Raw genomic sequence first — 20,887 nt, 5'->3', positions numbered from 1 at the left:
GGCTCCCAGTTACACCCTCATTAAGGCAACAGTAAACAAATAAATAGATTTTAAATATATTCCAGCCAGTTAACACTCTACCCTGGACAGTAGAGTTCAAAGTGGCTTTTCCCAGCTTCGGTTTCTGTAGACAATAGCTTACTGCACAAATACTGGAGGCTTTTCATACTGCTGGTAGATCGTACAATGCCTTCCCTGTCACACAGCCTCATTTCCCTTTATACATGTTTTTCCCTTTTAAGGTAAATTCAATTGTTCCCATATAGAGTCTTTGGAACTCTACTTACCTCATAATATACATCATTTCATGGCGCTAATACTATCAGTAACCTTTAGGAAAAATAAACACACTGTTTGGCCTAGCTTCTCTGGCTAGGGGAAAAATCCTACCATCTCTTTGAAATTCAAACTACTCTGATTTATCTAAAAATGCAAATTCTCCACACCTCACATTCTAAAACTTCAGTCATGTTTGCGTATTTAGCATTTCAAACCTAGCTTCCTTTGATGAGTCAAAGCCTCCAGACCAGCTGTCTCCAATTCAATTAAATCCCACACACAGAAACACACAAACTATCCAAACCCCACTATTAACCTACATTTATAATAAATCACAATAATATTATGAGAATTATTATACTTTCATGACAGAGGCCTTAACTCTGGCTTCACCCACTTCTATGGCAGTGGTCTGTTAGCCAAGGCTCAGTTGGCTGCACTCTTGCTTCTGAGTCACAGTTTCTGGGTTCAAGTCCCACTCCAGGGTTGAGCACAAAAATCAAGACAGTTCAGTGGAGTACTGAAGGAGTGCTGCACTGCTGGAAGTTGCATCTTTCAAATGAGATGTTCAGGCAAGGTCCCATCTGCTTGCTTGGCTGGATGTAAAAGATCTTGTGGCACTATTTCGAAGAAGAGCAGAGTAGTTGTCCCCAGTATCCTGGTCATGATTTATCCCTCAACCAACATTACAAAAAAACTGATTATCTGGGCATTGTCACATTGATGGTTGCGATGGTTTTCTGTGTGCAAATTAACTGCTGTATTTCCTGCATTACAACAGTGAGTAAACTTCAAAAAGCACTGCATTGGGTATAAAGCCCTTTGCGACATCTGGTAGTTATGAAAAGTGTGACATAAATATTTGGGATTAGGAAAGACTCTGCCCCTTACAAGGAACTGCAGAACCCCTCATGTAATACTGAGGCCCAGCTTAGCTGTGGGCATTTGTGTGTAGTCTGTTACAGCCACAAGAGAAGGGGTAGAAATGACTCCCCTGACATACCACTTCAAATCTGACTCTAACAGGGTATTTTTGTGAATTTAGAATCTCACTGTCTGTGCTTAATCCTTTATGTGTTGATTGCAAAATAAAATGAGTCTGGCAGGCTTTCTCGAGTTTCAAGCAAAAGGAGATTAATTTTTATTGACTTAAAAATAACCCACAATATATTTTTTAAATTTTAAAAAGCAAACCCGTGCATTGACCTTCTCAACCCACATTCAGACACACACAAGCAGGCAGCATTTACAAGTTCCATTCTAGTTAGTTACTTTCTTAGCCAAATTAAAGTTCAATGCTAAAAGATGAAAAAATTGAGAGTTCGCTGTTTATGAGTCCTTTACAGGTATCGTTGGCTGTGGCAGGAATTTTTCCAGGTTTGTATTTAGATTCCAGGAGTTGAATTGAAGCCCACGTAAAATTGAAATTGCTGGAGACAATTTATTTTTAAAAACATAATCCGTCTGTTCCAGAGTTGGTGATTTTTGCACCTGAAGATACTTCGGATGGAAATTCACGATCTCTGTGCTGCATTTTGTAACTGTAAAGAGAGAGTCTTAGCTTCGGAGAGGAGAGAAGATAGCTCTTTGCTGATTCATTTGCTGCTTTTTCAGACTATGGGCTACTTCTTAGCAGCTTGCTAAGCTACTTCAAAAATTAAAATACTACAAAAATGGTTACATCAGTCACATGACCTCTCCCATAATGATTTCAAAAGGTGTTTGTTTAGCTGATATCTGAACTGAAGGTGGCTTTTATTTAATGGCTGGGGATGATCAGATTCTGTAATGTCCCAGCTATTAACCCCTGAATGAATCATTATCTATCTTGATGAGACAGGAAAACTCTTTCCATATAATCAGTGTCCAAGTAGACATTCTGCCTTGCTTTTAGAAATGCAAATGTGAAAACCATGCAGTTTTTTCAGTAAATCATTTTGAAATAGTTCTTGACATCTTCAGGTGTAAAATTCCAGAGAAGGAAGTCATGGCATGTCTGAATTGTAATTCACATAAGAACTTTCCAGAAAACTGGTCAGTTTATAATACCAGACACCAGGGGCAGAATTTTATGTCCCATGGGCGGGCGGGTGCCCAACCCAATTGGGCATAAAATAGCACGTGATGATGTCGGGCAAGCACCCCAACATCATCGCGCACTCCCACGATATTTTGGTCGGCAGGCATGCGCAAGATTCGGCAGCGTGCCCGCCAATAATTACTAGGCCTATTAATGCCATTAATGTAGTAATTGACCTGGATTTTTCGCTGCCCATCCAATATTGCAGCTGGCGGGTGGGCAAATCAGCCAGGCGGCCTTTGGATTTTTGAGGAAACCTCGTCCAAGGGCGGGATGAGGTTTCCGACATTAATTTAAAAATATAAAAAAAGTTTGGGCAGAATTTTTATCATCGATATGTTTAGGTGAGTGATTCTTATGGGTGGAACTTTTTTTTTGGAATTTCATAACTTTTTTTGGCTTTAAAATTCTTTAGCTCCCTGAGGCAGCACTATGCCTTCAGGGAGCTTTCATTGTGTGCTCCCCTCACCTGCGCTCACTTCAGCACTCACCCTCCTCCCGCCCCCACCCCAGCAGCGCTGGGCCTTTCAGTGCGCGTTTCACATTGGCTGGCCGTTAATTGGGCAGCCAGCATGAAATCGTGGTCAGGGGCAAATTGTGGGTGGCGGCCTATTTCCCGGCCACTCCTGGGCCCTCCCACTGCGCCTGCCTGATGACCCAAAATCCTGCCCCAGGTGGATTGTGGCGGCTATTTTAAGCCAGTCTATCTTCTTTTTTTAAAGAAGTCTTTTTAAACAGTTCAATATACGTTTGATCAGCAAGGTGAAATTACAGATCGATATCACTCATGCACAAGTCACATCATCGTGACAAGTTTCACTAGAGTCAAAGTGAAAATGTGCCAGAAGGGCCATGGATATTCAACCCCATGATATATAAAAGTGCAAATGCATGGATTTTGGAAATTACATGTTCCTATTCCTAGATCCTTATGTTCATACGGTGGCAGTTGTGCTAAACTATTACTCCTGTCAACTTGATAACATGTTATAGTATATTGGCAGCATAATAAGGTGATTTAAGAAAAGTACTGCATATTTAACCTGAAATAAAAATTAGATATTTGAACTAAACACATTGCCCTACTTTTTGTATTCAGAGTGTACTGTAGTCATGCATCAAAACATCATTAAGTTCATCAAAACTGCATTTTTGTAATGCATGGCATAGATTTACGTCAGAAACTTAATTACCATTGGCCTTGCATTGCATCCCTCATTTCTTTATCCCTGTGAGAATGTTTACCCTACTTTATGTAGGTTATTGCTAACTCTTGGATTTGCTTTCAATATTGAAACGAAGGAAATCTGAGCAGGAGTAGGCCATTCGAGTCCTCAAGTCTGCTCCACCATTCAACTAGGCCAGGGCTGATCTTCTACCTCAACCCCATTTTCCAAAACTTCCCCAGTATCCCTTGATATATTTGATATCTAGAAATCTATTGATTTCTGCCTTGAATATATTCAATCACTGAGTCTCCACAGCTGTTTGAGGTAAAGGATTCCAAAAGTTCACCACCCTCCTAGTGAAGAAATTCCTCCTCCTCTCAGTCCTAAATGACCTACCCCTTACTCTGAAGCCCAGATTTTCACTCCCGAGTCGGGTGCCCAGAGAAGGGAGAATTCCAGGTTCTGTGAACTCAGCCTTTAAAAATGGCTGCCTGCAGGTCGGATTTTCATTCCGGTTGAGCAGGCAAGATTGGAAGTAGGGCCCACCTCCCCCGGAATGAGCGCAGAGGCTGCCGGGTGCAGAAGCTGGCTGGGCAGAAGGTCTGCCTGTCGCTGTGCTCTGGCACTGTGCTGAAATAAATTTTAAAAAAGAATGAAACAAGAAAAAATTCCTCCAGCCCTCATCCCCCAAAACACTCCCTATGCCCCATCCATGACAACCCATGCCAGCTCATGCCCCTCACCCACTCCCATGGTCCCCCATGCTCTCTATTCCCCCCACATCCCCATGTCCTTTATAGCCCCTATGCCAATTTAGTGCCAACTCATGCCAACCCATGACCCTTACCCACTGCCGTTTGCCCTTAATCCTCCATGTCAGCTCACCTAGTATCCTTTGACAGTTCTTTGACAGCTGGACTGTGCTTTGACATTTCCTTGACAGCTTGACAGTTCAAATGAGTTTGTGTGTAAAAAGTGCATAATCATGTTCACTTTTAATAATCCCAAAGGAATACCTTACCTCTCCAAAGGGGTATCCAGATGAATCCATAAAGTTCAGACCTCCTCTTATCTGTTCTAATCTGCACACTTCAGGTTTCACACTCCTGGCCTAGCAAAATCCCACTTCAGTGGAGGCAGCTGGTGATTTAAATGGCCAGGGGATCCATAAACCATGCATGCACAAACCCCCAGCCTGACATTACAGAGGGCAATTAAGAGACAACCACATTGTTGTGGGTCTGGAGTCATATGTAGGCCAATAAGGATGGCAGACTTACTTCTCTAAAGGACATTGGTGAACCATATGGGTCACTGAGACTAGTTCCAAATTCCAGATTTATTAATTGAATTTAAATCCCACCAGCTGCCATGGTGGGATTTGAACCCATGTCCCCAGAGCATTAGCCAGGGCCTCAGGATTACTAGTCCAGTGACAATACCACCATACCACCATCTCCTCCTATACAGTACATGTTATATTATCCATTGATTATTTGATTATTGGTTATTATACATTAATTGATATTATACATTGATTAATGATTATGCAGCAAATTTATTGATGATTATATTGTTTTTGAGGCATTGGGGAAACTTTTACTTTAGCTGATTGATGGGGGACTGAAGAAATTAAATTGGAAAATATTACATCAAGCTTCTGAATGAGATATTAGGTCAGATAACCAAAAGGTTGATCAAAAAGGTAGATTTTAAGGATTATCTTAAAGCAGGAGAATGAAGTAGGGAGGTGGTGAGATGTAGGGAGGGTATTCCAGAGCTTAGGGCCTCGGCAACTGAAGGCATAGTCACCAATGGTGAAGCGATTAAAATCGGGGTGCTCAACATGCCAGAATTAGAGAAGTGCAGATATCATGGAGGGTTGTGATGCTGGAGGAAATTACAGAGATAGGGAGGGATGAGGCTATGGAGGATTTTGAAAAGGATGAAAATTGTAAAATCAAGATTTTGCTTGACTGGGAGCCAATGTAGGTCAGAGAACATAGGGGTGATATGTGAATGAGATTTGCTGTGAGTTAAGACACTGGCAGGATTTTGGATGACCTCAAGTTTACAGAGGGTAGAATTTGGGGGACAGATATTACTACATCGGAATTGTCAAGTCTAGAGATAATGAAGGCATGACTGAGGGTTTCAGCTGCAGATAAGCTGAGACGGGGATAAGTTGGGTGATATAAAGGAGGTGGAAATACGTGGTCTTGAGATGGCACAAATATGAGATCGAAGGTCTCTGTGTCAAATGAGACACCAAGGTTGTGAAAAGTCTGGATTAATCTCACACAGTTCCCATGGAGAGGGATGGAGTCGGTAGCTGGGGAATGGAATTTGTAGCAGGGACCAAAAACAAATGGCTTAAAACTTCCTAAAAAGTAACTGGTATTGGTTAAAATGATCCCCATTGTTTTCAAATGCAGCTTATTTCTATCTTACTTGATTCTGGATTCATTGCTCTTTTCTGAACTACAAGAGGCTATCAAAACCTGGGATACAGTTGACTGATTTTAAATTCTACGCACCGTATAATCCAATCATTTAGTGATAGTCAATAGCAAACAGAAATGGTGCCAAATCCACTAAAGCAGAGTAAAATAAACCTAAACAGAAAAAGCTGGAAAAACTCAGCAGGTCTGACAGCATCGGTGGAGAGAGAAACAGAGTTAACGTTTTGAGTCTGTATGACCCAAGGTCATTTCTCCCCACCGACACTGTCAGACCTGCTGAGTTTTTCAAGCATTTTCTGTCTTTGTTTCAGATTTCCAGCATCCACAGAATTTTGCTTTTATATTAAAATAAATCTAATTTTGGCCAAAGAACTTCTTGTTTACAAAACTAAATTCATCAAAGAGTATTTAGCAAGATTGAATAAAGGAACATTTTCAATTGCTGCATAAACTTTCTGAAGACTGTTCATCTTTTTTTTTATTTCTCATGCTTCTTTTGCAGTGTATGTACTCAATTTCCTGGTGTAAAAATCCAACTGATTAGAATCCTTGCAAAATTCAGGAAATTGCGTGGAATGGAAAAGTACAACATTTGATCTTTAAAAATGAGAGAGGATTGTATATTTTGACATTAGGGCCATAAAGTCAGGAAATGAATAATTACTTTGAAATCTGAATGCAGGGATTAAAAAGAATTATGCATCATTGTTGATTAAGTTTTTTATGGATCCACTTAAATCTCAGTGATGGTTAAACATATGGCAATAGTTTTATCCAGATGCCTGGCCTAATGATTTGGAGATGGGTTCAAATCTTACTATGGCAACTGGAGAATTTGAATCAGTTAAATTAAATACATCTAGAATTATAAGTATCAGTAAGAGTGACAATGAAACCACCGGATTGTCATACAAAATCCATCTGGTTCACTCATGTCCTTTATGAAAGGAAATTTGCCATCCTGACCCATTCTGACCTAAATGATGACTCCAGGTTCACAGCAATGTTGTGGACTCATAACAGCCCTTGTACCAAATTGCTAAGCTTGCAGTGATTCAAGGAGGCAGCTCATGACTACTTTCTCAAGGGCATTTATTGAGGGGAAATTAATGCCAGTGGTGCCCATACCTGGCGAATGAACAAAATAAATTTTGACCAACACATTGGGGCTGAATTTAAGTACCAGCAGTGAATAGATGGACAACCCAAGCATTTCCAGTCTGCTGGAGAATTTCAGGCTCCAAATGGGTGCCCTGTTGTAGCTAGCTAATCCTGGGAGGGTGAAAATATCAGCTGTCTACCAAGTAGAGCCTGAGGTGGGAGACTGTGTCCCATCAGTGGTCTCAGAAGAGCTGTCGGCTCCTCCTGGTCCTGCCAGAATGAATCAGTATTTCCAGGTTTTGTTTGCAGATATCCAGCAATCCCGTTAAGGATCCTGGCTGCTCACTGCCCAGAATAAATGGTTGGAGTGTCTGGGGCACAAGGTCCATCATTTGTACCTCGCAATTTCAATTGGGGTCTCATCATTTGAAAAGCCTGTCACCTGATTCAGGAAGGTGCTGGGACTGCCATTGTAATGTCATCAGGCAAAAGGATAGGATATGAGATTCAGCTCTCCTACTTCAAATTAAAATCAGCCTGATAGGGCATAACTTTTATTTACTAACATGTGGGGAGCACACCAGATAGGCTGATCCAGCGGTCTGAACTCCCCTGCTTGCAATGTGCCACTTTTGGCCCTGATGGGTTGACATTCAGGTGGGAACCTAACTAACCAACTTGGCTTCCAGGTGGGGAAGGGGTGAGCATTCCGGAGGAAGCTGTAGGACCAGGTAGGTCCGAATCCTGACCCTAGTGGGCCGGATCTGGGGGATGGTTCAATCCCCATGCAGGGGAGGGGAGGGGGGAATTTCAATCCTAGGCTTCCTGACTCGTTCAGATTTGTTTTGCCCATTTATCCCCTTCCTCTAGGAAACCAGAAAGCTGCAGAAAGACAAGGACAGCCTTGGGGAGAAGGAGGACATTGCTTATAGGTTGGAAGGAGAAGCAGGGCTTCCCTCCAGCACACCCCTAGCTCCACCATCATCAGACTGCCCCGTGTACAATCCCTCACCCAAGGATCAAAATGACCCACTGATGTTAGAGATTTGACCCACCTGTTTCTGTAGTCTCCTGGGGGACAAGTCTGTCGATCACTTTCAGAAGGGAATCTGTCCTGGCCAAAGTTACATAAACTCCTCAGCTAGTGGGAAAACCTAAACTTCTGGGTTCCCCCCAATACCAATTCGCTGGCTCCCAGCACATTGACAAGGAGAAAGTGCCTCCATTAGTACACAATTAACTCTCCTTGAATTATGTCTGTTAAATGGCAATGTCATTTCTGACTAAAAAAATATAAGAACTGCCAATTCAAATGGAATGGATTGTGATTGCAATCAATTCTGTCTTGACACTTTTTTGCAAATAATCATCTTATCCCTCCCACTCAAAAAGAAGCTCTTAATGCTTATATTATTAATGTTAGAATGCTGGACTTGCACAATGTTAATGTGGCAGAGGTATTGAGATTTCCGTGATTCAACAGCAGAATGAATACAATTATAAAATAATCTTTCAGTTCTAAGCTTGATCATACTTGATGGTACCACTTGACAACCTCTTGAATAATTACTCAATTTTAATTTCATAGGAGCCATTTTGGATGATTTCTGGTTACATACATTGAATTGATGGGCACTGGAGGGTAAAAATGTGCAGAGATCAGTTTATGTTGGATCTCCAGCCATAATGTGCAAGGTGTACATTGGGACTTGGCACAAATCAGCTGCAGGAAGCTCCCAATAGAAGAAGCAGAAAAATAAATACAATATATTAGGGCTGAAGGGATATTATTTGAAGAGCTGCAGATACTCAGCGCTTATGCTTGAAGTAAAGATTGCTAATTCCGTCCATATAAATTCTGTCCCCACTGCTTTAACCTGAATTCGATAAATGTCTGCCCGAACATCAGATTTTCTGTCCGGGAGGTGGACTATATTAGGAATCAGGGCAGGTGGCCCCGGAGGTGGGTGGTCAGAGGCGGGCCTGGCTCAGGTTGGGCAACTTGGGTGCAGAAAAGTGGGCCTTCAGGGAGGTCCATTTGAGAAGTAGGTCATCTATGGTGAAGTATTTGTGCCTTGGAGGAGACATCATTGACTCGTGATTGGGAACTCTGCAAATGTTGTCCAACTGTTAGCTGACCCTGGAACAGATGGCCTATCATGGGCTTTCCCTATGAAACAAATTGTCATTGTTGCTGTCTGTTCACAGTGATTCAGATTCAAAGGATGTATGATAAACAATGTCATGCTCATTATCCTATTGCCACCCATCTATCAGGAGTGCCCACTCATTTGACCAGGTCCCTCACATCTGCACACTGTCATGGCATAATAGTGTGACTAAAAGGGAATAAACCAGTAAAGATGTCTGGTCGCAGAGCATGACATGCTACCTTGAAGTGACATGGCACCAAGCATTTGTGCAGAGCCATTTTCTCCACTAGCAGAATTCATTGGTGATATGGTGAAAATTGTTAATTCATGTAAGTATGAATGGCTCACAACCCTTTTCACCTTACAATTTTACTGATGGAATGTTGCACAGAGGAGACAAGGGGGAAGGGGTGGGTCCAGTTGCCCCATGCTTTTCTGACCAGGATCTTCAAGTTTTGGTGGAAGAAGTCCAGAAGTGGAGAGCCCTTGTGCCCTAGAAGCCAACCACACATCTGCAAGGGTAGGCTGAAATAGCTGAGGGAGTTGGGAACTCTTTAGTATGAAGGAGCCTTGGTAGCTGCCAGGGAACCTTGCACACGTTTGAAGGAAAACCTTGTTGTGGTTACAAACCACCTGTACATTGATTGAGTGGAAGGACTTGTGGTTTACAAAGATGTCTGAATTATGAGTTGAAGCCTTTATGGCAAAATGGATGCAATTGATAACGCCCTGCACCTGAGGAAAGCCTGCAGGGCAAAGGCCGCGGATCTCTGTCTGGGACATCAAATCAATGGGGAAATTAATGTGACACCCACATGAGCAGACAGCATTAATTACTGCCTTAATGCAGCTATGTGCTGCTGACTGGGAAATACCAAACAGGTCTCCTGCTGAGCCCTGGGAAGAGCCTGAGGCATAAAACTTGAGAGCAATGGTTACTTCCATAGCTACTGGCAGGACATGGGGGGTTGATGGGTTGTGGCTCGAGTTATTGCTGGAGCATGTGACATAAGTCTGTCACCACCTCATGGCTTAACCTCAGTCACCTTTGGCACTGGTTCTTCGTCATGTTGAGGCAGGATGTCCTTGGTCTGTATACCTTTCATACAGGGTAGTACCTAGTTGTCCTGCCTCTCCTCATCTTCCTCCTCCTTCTTGATACATGTGGCGCTGCCTCTTCCTCCTGACCTCTGCCCTCCCTCTGCCTTCCAGCTGCTCACGTTGACTGGCTTCTATGGCATCTACGTGTAAGGGTGCTATGCCCATCTTGTATCTTCCTTCACTCGAAGTACAATGCATCCCTCTCAAACACAAATTCTTCCTGGCACATGGGGGCACGAGTCAGTAGAGACAAAAAAAACTGCCCTGCGCATCCAACAGATCCACTCTCTACACCCTTGAATTGATTTTTTGCAAATTCTGGGACAGTTAAGGCAAGTTTAAATTCCACAGGGATACCTGCACCTCTCCAAAGGAATACCCTGGCTACCCAAGTAAATGCACAAAGTTCAGACCTGCTCCTACTCGGTCTGCTCTGTGCATATTGTGTTTCAGACACCTGTGAGAGGCAGCTGCCGCCCTGAAACATGCATGTGCGAAACACGGCCCATCCCCATTCCTGCCCCCCAAAAATGGTAGGTGCCATGTTCGGATGGGGACTTCTGATTTCCAGGCGTGTCTGTCATTTTCGCAAAGCTGTTGTGGAAGTTCAGGCCTAGGTATTCCTGACCCACAAAAAAGCCAGGGGGAAATGGCGAGGGGTTGGGAATGTGAGGAAAATTGGATCTCGTCCAAAAAAAAATCAAAGTGTGGACATTCGCTCACCACCTGTGGCCTTGTACCACAGGTTTCCCTGCATGACTGGCAGCCAAGCTTGTCATCAAGTTGGTCCCTGGGTGGGGAAGCTGTATTTTAAAAAAATAAACAAGCAATGGGGTTAAAACTCAACAGCGTTCAGCCGTAATTCCTTACCCCGGAGAATATCAGGACCCAAGTGTTCCTTCACAATAGTGCAAGCCCTCCTGCAAGTTTATCACTGTGAGAACATAGTTGCTGCCATTCAAGAATTTTGGAAAACTACAGAGGTATGCCAGGCCAGATGGAGGCTGGAATATTTTCATTAATCAGGAATGACAGAACTGGAAGTCTATTTGTCAATGCTATTCAATGTTTTCAATAATGTCTGTTGCTTTTTACAGTCAGTCCTTGGAGATTGCCATGGTTAGAGGCAAAAATGCATTATTTATTGTGCATAACTTTCAGCTCGATCAGATAGCAGAAAAATCATTCTGTATTGACATCTGTTGGAAGCTTATCTTGTTTTTAGATTATTCATTTCAAATACGCATATATTTTCCTGGATATTCTGCATACTATTATATGCAATAGTTCAAGGGTGGAACTTTGGAATATTTAGGAATATTTTCACTTCATATCAGCTACATGCCATTTAAGCAACTCTGCCAGATTGCAATAGGATTTTGTTCTGATTTATTTATATATTTACAGAAAAATTACATCTACTGAACAAACAGTTCCAAAATATGAAAACTTTACTCCTTAAGTGTTATTGAATTACCAATAACTCTACATGATTGTCACTTAAGCTGTGATAATGCAGCTGAAACTTAAATAGTAAAATAATTTGGATTTGTCTGGGAATCACAGAGAAAGCTTTTCACTATTTAGAGTCATACCTAGCACAAAGGAAGGTGGTTGTGGTTGATGGAGCCCAATCATATCAGCCCCGGGACTTCGCTGCAGGAATTCCTCAGGGTAGTGTCCTAGGCCCAGCCATCTTCAGTTGCTTCATCAATGACCATTTCTTTTCTTTCTGCATCATAAGTTCAGGAGTGAAATGTTTGCTGATGATTGAACTGTGTTTAGTTTCATTTGCAACTCGACAGAAATTGAAGCAGCAAGAAGTGGACAACATTCTGGCTTGAGCTGATAAGTGGCAAGCAACAGTCAAGCCACAAAGTGGCAGGCAATGATTACCTCTAAAAAAAGAGAATCTAACCGCTTCCTCTTGACATTGAACAGCATTACCATTATCAAATTGCACATCATCAACAACCTGGGGGCCACCATTGACCAGAAACACAACTGGACCAGCCATATGAATGCTATGGCTTCAAGAGTTGGTCAGAGGCTAGGAATTCTACAGCATGTGACTTCTGGTGTAACTATTCAAATACAGCTCTAACAATGCTTAAGAAGCTCAACACCATCCAAGATAAAGCAGCCTGCTTAGTCGGCACCCCATCCACCGTCTTAAAAGTTAATTCCCTCCACCACCACATACTGTGGCAGTAGTGTGTATCATTGTGTGCAAGCTGCGCTGCAGCAACTTGCCAAAGCATCTTCAACAGCATCTCCCAAACCCACAACCTTAACCACTTAGAAGGACAGGAGGAGGAGGCGCATGGGAAGACTACCACATGCAAATTCCCCTCCCAGGCTTACACTGTTCTAGCTTGGAAATATATTGCTGTTCCTTCATTGTTGCTGGGTCAGCATTCTGGAACATCCTTTCCAACAGAACTGTGACAGTAACTTCACCAGGTGGACTGCAGTGGCTCAAGAAGGCAACTGACTATTATCTTTTCAGGGGAAATTATGGATACCCAATAAATGTTGCCCTTTCCAGCAACATCCACATCACATGAACAAATAAAAATTAATTTTTTTCATGACCTCAGGACATCCGAGTACTTCATGCTTAATGAATTTTGAAGCATAATGACTGATGTGCAAGGAAATACAGCAATCATTTTGCATGCAGCAAGGCCCAAAAACATCAGTGAGATTAATGACCAGATAATTTGTTTTAATGTGTGAGCGACTAAGACATCAACCTGTAAAATTTTTTCATAAAATATATAGGGATAGTCTCATTGCTATCTCTAAAAATTTCAAACTAGACAAAGACCTTAAATGGCTGAATCTATGTCTGTCTGTGACCCCGGACAAAGAAGATACCTGGCAGTATCAGAGAAACACACACCCCGTTATCCCTGAAGGGGCACTAAGAACTCCCCTGTGAGCTGCACAGACCAAACTCAAAGAGAGCTATACAAAGACCATCTGCATTTCATAACCCAGGCTGGCCAACAGGAGTCTGCTTGTCTGCTAAGACAAAAGGCCCCGCAATTTTTCTTTCAATTCTTAATGGTTGAGACATTCAACAATCTCAAGGATGCAGACAAGGGATACACATCCCTTGTCAAACACAGCGTGGAAAGTTGTGATCAAGTGACATGGGTCTCTGGCTTGTGGAACCAGTAATATTGCCTTGCTGAACTGCAAAGTCTCAGTCTGCCTTTTAACCATCTGACTAGCAGCCTCACAGACAAGGAGCTCTAGCCTAGGTTGGCCACCTGGCCCCATGTACACTGCTTCTGCTGGAAATTCTGTACCACTGGAAAAGTGAATTATACAGTATCGGTTTTCAACCAACTGACCTCTGTGAATGAATATCTCATCAGATTTTGATTCTGGACTCTGGACCCCACATGAAACAATATTTATTTTCTCTGTGATCTCTGCACTGTAAATCTTTCTCTTCTCTATCCTTTTACTGTGTGAATATAAAGGAGGCACTGTTGCGACCCTCCTCCCACGTTTTGAGTGTGTGCAATAAACTAACCGTTTGAGTTCATCCTATCTCAAGTTTGCTGTGGGATTATTGATAGAAAGTTGGATTGCACCAAAATTGAATGGTTGGGGAATACACCACTGCTTATAAAGAGGGAAAGAAGTCAAAACACCTTTCTGTTTATGGGCGGGTGATGAGTGGAGAAATTAGTGCTGTTTAAATTAACCCCCCCCCACCCCCCCCTCCAGTCCGTAATAGAAATGGGGGCTCAAATCCAGGATCACCCATTTGAATTTGACCAGAATCCAAGTAAGATATGAGCCAAATCTGATGTGAAAGAGCCAACTGAAAACCAAAAGGGAAAAACTCGGTGGCTGGAATGAATTTTAAAACACAAGTAACTTACCACAGCAAGTTCCTTTCCCCTAACATTATGAAAACGGCAACTTTTGATGCCCAGATACGGGTCAAGCAAGGGAATGTGTATAGTGACACATTTGCTTCCTTTAACACAGAGCAACTGAAGCTGCAGCTAAGGAGGTACAGTTAAAATTGCCCCGTAATGTGAAGAGAAGTGAACTGATCCAGTTGTTGGTAGAACATTTGGATCTCATGTTACTGATAGAGCACTTAGGTGTAGAGCTCAACCATGACTCCGAGTCCCCTCCCCTCGCCAAATTTGAACTGAAAAAGCTCAGGATACAGCTAGAATTTAAGGAGATGGAAGGAGAGAGAGAAAAAAAAGTTCAGGAGAGAGAAAAAGGGAAAGAGAGAGAGAGCGAGAGAGCAAAGGAACAGGAAAAGGAAAGAGAATTCCAGCTCTGAAAGTTGGAAATGGAGCTAACAGTTCAAAGGGAGAGAGAAGCCAGAGAGCTGGAAGCTGCAAGGGAAAATCTTTCTCTACCCGATAGCACCCCCTACCTTCCTAACACAGAACCACTCTCAGAAGCCTTCAAGTATGCTAGATTCATTCCCAAATTCGAAGAGAATGACGTGGAGTCGATTTTTGCCACTTTTGAGAAAATAGCAGGAGAGCCAAAATGGCCACCGGATACCTGGACATATTACATTTAACGACAGCTGTCAGTGAGAGTCCAAGAGGTCTAGTCCAAGCCAACTCCTGATGTGTACATGAATTATGAGCAAACCAAGGCATCCTTAATGCCTGCAAGTTAGTCCTGGAGGCAAATCGCCAGCAATTCCAGAGCGCTCGTAAGACTAGATCGAGTTTGAACGGCTGAAGCAAATCACGTTCAAATGATGGGTCAAAAGATTCCCTAAGAATCCCAAGCACCTATGAGGGGTTGCATAAGTTGATATTGTTGGAGGAATTCAAAAATTGCTTACCCTCCAAACTGCGGGTGCACTTAGAGGAGCAGTAAATCCTCACAGCCAGGGATGCAACAGTCACAGCAGGCAGCTACAATCTCACCCATAGGCCTGGAAATTCAGGCAAACCCTTTCCAAATCATTCCCATGAACATTAAAAAGATAAGCAGGGCAACCTAGGTAGGAAAGGTCCCCTGCCCAGAAAAGAAAACACAAAGGAGAGTGCAAGGTGAACACGTGCAGGCCTAGTTGAGGAGACCCCCTGCAGCCTGCAAGGCGAACCCCCGAAGGCCGGCGTGTTCCCATTGCATTAAAAAGGCCATTCGAGGCCCGAGTGCTGGAGATTGTGAGGGAAGCCTGTAGGTCTAATAAGGCTCCATATGAGTAGTCCCTGAAGAATGCCCCAACATGTAGTGCAGCAGAGCAGGCAGAGACTCTTGCTACAGAAACTTATGCTTCGGAGGACACGGCACAAAGTGTGACCGAGCTGGACAAACGGCCAGAGAGCTTCCAGAGTTTTGTCCTTTCAGGAACAGTGTCTCCATTCTCGACCCATACTGTGAGCAAGTCCATTGTACTGCTCCAGGACACAGGGGCCACTCAGTCCTTGATGTTGGAGGGAAACTTAAACCTACTCCCTGAGTCCTCCCCAAAGGCCAAAACCCTGATCAGTGGTGTAGAAGGAGGATCTGTGTATGCACCCCTCCATAGGGTCTACCTAGGGAGTGATAGGCACTGTCACGGTAGGAATTGTCCCTGAACTACCAGCAGCAAGAATTGATTTTCTCCTTGGAAACAATTTGGCTGGCAGCCAGGAGTTAGCTGAGAAACAGAAGGAGTAGGTCATTCAGCCCTTCGAGCCTGCTCCGCCATTCAATATGATCATGTCTGATCCTCTGCATCAACACCATACTCCTGCTCTCTCCCCATACCCCTTGACGCCTTTAAAGTCCAGAAATCTATCTATTTCCTACTTAAATATATTCAGTGACTTGACCTCCACAGCCTTCTGTAGGGAATTCCATAGATTCACCACCCTCTGTGTGAAGACGTTTCTCCTCATCTAAGTCCTAAATGGCCTACCCTGGATGGTGAGGCTGTGATCCCATGTTCTAGACACCCCAGCCAGAGGAAACATCACCCCTGCATCCATCCCTGTCAAAATTTTATACGTTTCAATGAGATCCAATCTCATTCTTTTAAACTCCAGTGAATACAGGCATAGTTGGCCCAATGTCTCCTCATGTGACAATCCTGCCATCCCAGGAATCAGTCTGGTGAACCTTCACTGCATTGTATATCCTTTCTTAGGTAAGGAGACCAAAACTGCACACAATACTCCAGGTGTGGTCTCACCAAAGCTCACACAGCTGCAGTTAGACACCCTTGCTCCTGTACTCAAGTCCTCTTGCAATGAAGTCCAATATACCATTTGCCTTCTTAACTGCTTGCTGCATCTGCATGCTTGCTTTCAGTGATTGGTGTACAAGGATACCCAGGTCCCTTTGTACATCAACATTTCCCAATCTATCACCATTTAAATAATACTCTGCCATTCTGTTTTTCCTATCGAAGTGGATAACTTCACATGTACCCACATTATACTGAATCTGCCATGTACTTTCCCACTCACTCAACCTGTCTAAATCGCCTTGAAGCTTCTTAGCATCCTCCTCACCACTCACATTCCCACCAAGTTTCATGTCGTCGGCAAACTAGAAATATTACATTTGGTTCCCTCATCCAAATCATTGATATATATTGTGAATAGCTGGGGCCCAAGCACTGATCCCTGCGGTACCCCACTAGTCACTGCCTGCCACTCCGAAAAAGAGCCACTATTCCTACCCTGTTTCCTGTCCACTAACCAATTCTGAATCCATGCCAGCATATTGCCCCCAATCTCAAGTGTTTTCATTTTACCTGTGAAAGAAAAGAGGCCCACATCAGCCAGCAGAAATCTGCAGGAGAGCAGAAAGCTGGGGAAGTTCCAGAGGCTCAAAAGTGTGAAATAGCACCCATAAAAATTGAGCGAGGGCTGCTGGACTGTAGCCAGGCCAAAGCCAGGCCAGTTAAGTTAAAAGAGGAAACAGCCTCAGAGAATAGTCCCGAATTAAACAGGGACCAGAGAAGTCCTAGAGCAAGGAAAGAGCTAGTGAGGGAGATGCCTCATATAGTCGAACAGCCTGAAGGAAGACAAGCTATTAAAGCAGGAAAGACAAAGCTTAAGGGATTGTCAAGGGTAAGGCTCACAGAAGCCTTCTTTCCAATATTAAATGGGAACAAAGGGAGTTCCCAAACTGATGAGCAAATAGGGAGTGAGATGCCTCCCCCAGTCGAAAAGCCACTAATGTAGCTGGAGCTGCACCTCCACTTGAGGGCAGTGATTTTCCAGGGGTCATGGGACGTTAGGAGAACGCTCCCTCCAAATCCAAGGGCACCAGCTAAAAAGCCATTGATTGGTCTGCCGACTGCTTTATGGCGAATTTAAATGGGGGCCAGAAAAGTTCCCAAATTGGCCCAGAAACAGTGAGGGTGATGCCTCACTTAGTTGAAAAGCCACCAAGAGGTACAGCGAGAGCCATCCACCAGAGGGCAGTAACGTTCCAAAAGACATGGTGCCCACTACCCAAATGACCAGCAGAGGGATCCCAACCAGATTGGATCTCATACCCACCCACTTTAATGCAGAATCACGAGGCAACCTGACAGGGTTGCCTACTGCATTTAAATGATCCATATCAACTCCCCAGGATACAGTACTGTAGCCCTACCTGGTATGGATGTGGACTAGGCCCCTTCCAGGAGGCAGTCTTGATATCATCCAGCCCCAGAATGGGTGGTCCAAGTTCAGGAGCAGAATGCCCGCCTGTTGTTATGTCAACCTAAAGTATCAAGTAACAGGAACTGGAACATTACAGATCGCTTGAGCTGGACACTGAACCGGATTCCCCTAAACAGGCCAAAATCCCTTTAGAACACCCCAACCTCCTGACAATTCCACCTAATCACCACCCCTGGGTTTGAACAGTTGAACCCATAGGTTACCAAGATGGACAGGGAGGAGCTAAACTGGACAAGAGCCACTCAGCCCTATGATCAAGGGACCTGGCACTCACAGAATGAGGTGCCCAGCATTCCACTGTGGATAACCCAGAGGGATACACATCCCTTATCAATGACAGTGTGGAAAGTTGGAGGTCATGTGACATGGGCCTCTGGCTTGTGGAACCAGTAGTATTGCCTTTCTGAACTGCAACGTCTCAATCTGCTTTTTTTACCATCTGACTAGCAGCATCACAGACAAGGGGCTCTGGCTCAGGTTGGATACCTGGCCCCATGCACACTGCTTCTTCTGGAAATTCTGTACCATCGCCTACAAGGCTAATTCATCTCTGCTTGTCTACATCATTGTGTGAAGTCAACACCACCAGAAAAGTGAATTATATAGCATCGGTTTTCAACCCACTGAGCTCCCTGAAGGAATATCTCATTGGACTTTGACTCTGGATTCTGGAACCCACGTGAAGCAATATTTATTTTATTTGTGGTCTCTGCATTATAAATCTTTCTTTTCTCTATCCCTCTTTTACTGTATGAATACAAAGGGGGCAACATTGCATACCTTCCCCCCATGGTTTGAGTGTGTGCAAATAAACTAACCCTTTTGAGTTCATCCTATCTCAAGTTTGCTGTGGGGTTAGTAAGAGAAAATTGGATTTCACCAAAACTGAGTGGTTGGGGAATACGCCGCCATTTATAAAGAGGGGAACAAGTCAAAATGCCTTTCTGTTTATGGACACGTGGTGAGAGGAGAAATTGGTGTTGTTTAGATTAATCCCCCTCCTGTCTGTAACAGATGCCATTGGTTGAAGTGTAAACATTGTCTGGGCTTTGGGGGAACTTCTCTGCTCTTCTTCAAAAAGTGTCAAGGGATCTCTTACATTCAGTTAAGGGCAGACAAGACCACAGTTTAACATCCCATCTGAAATACGGCATCTCCAACAGTATAGCACTCCCTCAGTTCTGCACTGAGGGAGTGTCAGCCTAGATTATGTGCCCAAGTTTCCAGAGTGAGATTAGAACAAATCCAAAATTAATGTCACTGCCCATCTCTCCTTCTCTCCATAGACTTGTATTTTCCTCTGCTTCCAATATTTATCCAGTTTTCCCTTAAAATGGTTCATGCCTCAACTATTCCCAATGACAAAGTATTTCATACCCCAGCAGCTCTCTGCATTCTCCTAACTTCTCTCTCGGTGACAGTTTTAGTTGGTGGCCCCTTGTCTTTGACTCTCTAACCAGAGGAAAAATAATCTTCCCCTACTGACTATATCAAAGCCACCACTATTATAAAACTTTTATCAAATCTCCTTTTAGTTTTCTCCATTCCAGTGGAAAGAATCCACGTTCTGTAATCTGCACTCATAACTATTGTTTCCCACCCTTGCCATTACCCTTGTCAAAGTATATGATTCCTTCACTATGGCAATAATGGGGCACCCAAACTTCACACAGTACTCTAACCAATATTTTCAACAAATTTATTGTTATCTGTTTTACTACTTTACTCTATGGTGCTGTTTAAAAAACTCCAAATTCCATTGATGGTTTATCTACCTACACTCATGCTTTCAGGGAATTATATAATTGAACCTCTAGGTCTCAGTTAATCCACACACTTTAGCTTCTTTCCATTGAATGTAAATTCCCATTCTATATTTTTCCTCAAAAATGTATTACCTCATACTTATCCACGTTAAATTCTATCTGTCGTTCTGTCAACCTGTCTAAGTCTTCCTGACATCTTTCTCGGCCCTTCTCATTGTTGCCAAACACTCTATTTTCATGTTATTAGCATATCCTGAGATGTGTTCACTTCTTTCAAATTCAAATGATTTAAATATTTCAAGAACAACAGTAAACTGAGCACTAACCCGGAGCCAAATCATTTCAAACCTTTCACCAACTTGAGTAATACCCATTTACCCTAGCCCTTTGTCTCCTGTCCAACAACCAACTTTCTGTCCATTGTGCTACATTTACTACTATGCTAGATGAGTTTTTCTAACAAGTCGCTTATGAGAAATCTTTTTAAACTCCTTCTAAAATCCACATTCACTACATATACCACATTTCCATGATCTATCCAACCTACTTTGTCAAAAATAGTGTTAAATTTATCAAATGTGACATGCCTTTAACATATTCATGACTAACCTATCCTTTACCAACCCATGCATTTCGCTAATTTTATCTTGAATTATGAATTCTGAGTTTAGCCATAATTAATCTATAGTTACCTGATTTATCCTTCTTTCCCTTCTTGTAGGATGATAGAAATAGCAGTCACAGAAGGTCCATTATAGGATTCAGATTCTGATGTATCACCGGATCTAACCTACTGTTCACGTGCAATCAGATGTGGCATAAAATTTCTTTTGTTGCATTGCTAACAGTTCATTAGAAGCAATGGTAAACACCAAGGTGGCAAGCCTGCCAAATGCTGTAAACTAACAATCCCACTATGGAAATCCAGAAAGATTAGCAAAAGCAATAAATATTATATCAAAAGAATGGCACTATGGTACTCTTTCTCTGATTTGAATTTTTTTTGGAAAGGAAATCGCTTCCATATTGCCACTAATTAGCTATTTCTCTTTCATTTTATAGATTAAATCTAATACATTGTCATGCAACCTTAGTGTTAACTGTCC

General features: G+C 42.9%; 1 long non-coding RNA gene across 1 annotated transcript; it reads right to left on the bottom strand.

The window, feature by feature from the left end:
* Nucleotides 1-1,709: 1,709 nt before the first annotated feature.
* Nucleotides 1,710-20,582, bottom strand: LOC144694183 (uncharacterized). Its single transcript, XR_013579671.1, has 3 exons — nucleotides 20,474-20,582; nucleotides 11,941-12,077; nucleotides 1,710-1,820 (listed from the first exon to the last, which is right to left on the bottom strand). It is a non-coding gene; the product is annotated as an uncharacterized LOC144694183 (long non-coding RNA).
* Between the last annotated feature and the right edge of the window lie 305 nt (nucleotides 20,583-20,887).

The sequence above is a fragment of the Cetorhinus maximus genome, chromosome 19, assembly GCF_964194155.1.
Source record: "Cetorhinus maximus chromosome 19, sCetMax3.hap1.1, whole genome shotgun sequence".
Taxonomy (NCBI): Eukaryota; Metazoa; Chordata; class Chondrichthyes; order Lamniformes; family Cetorhinidae; genus Cetorhinus; species Cetorhinus maximus.
Note: the sequence above shows the minus strand (reverse complement) of the source record. Positions and strands in the feature narration are given on the sequence as shown.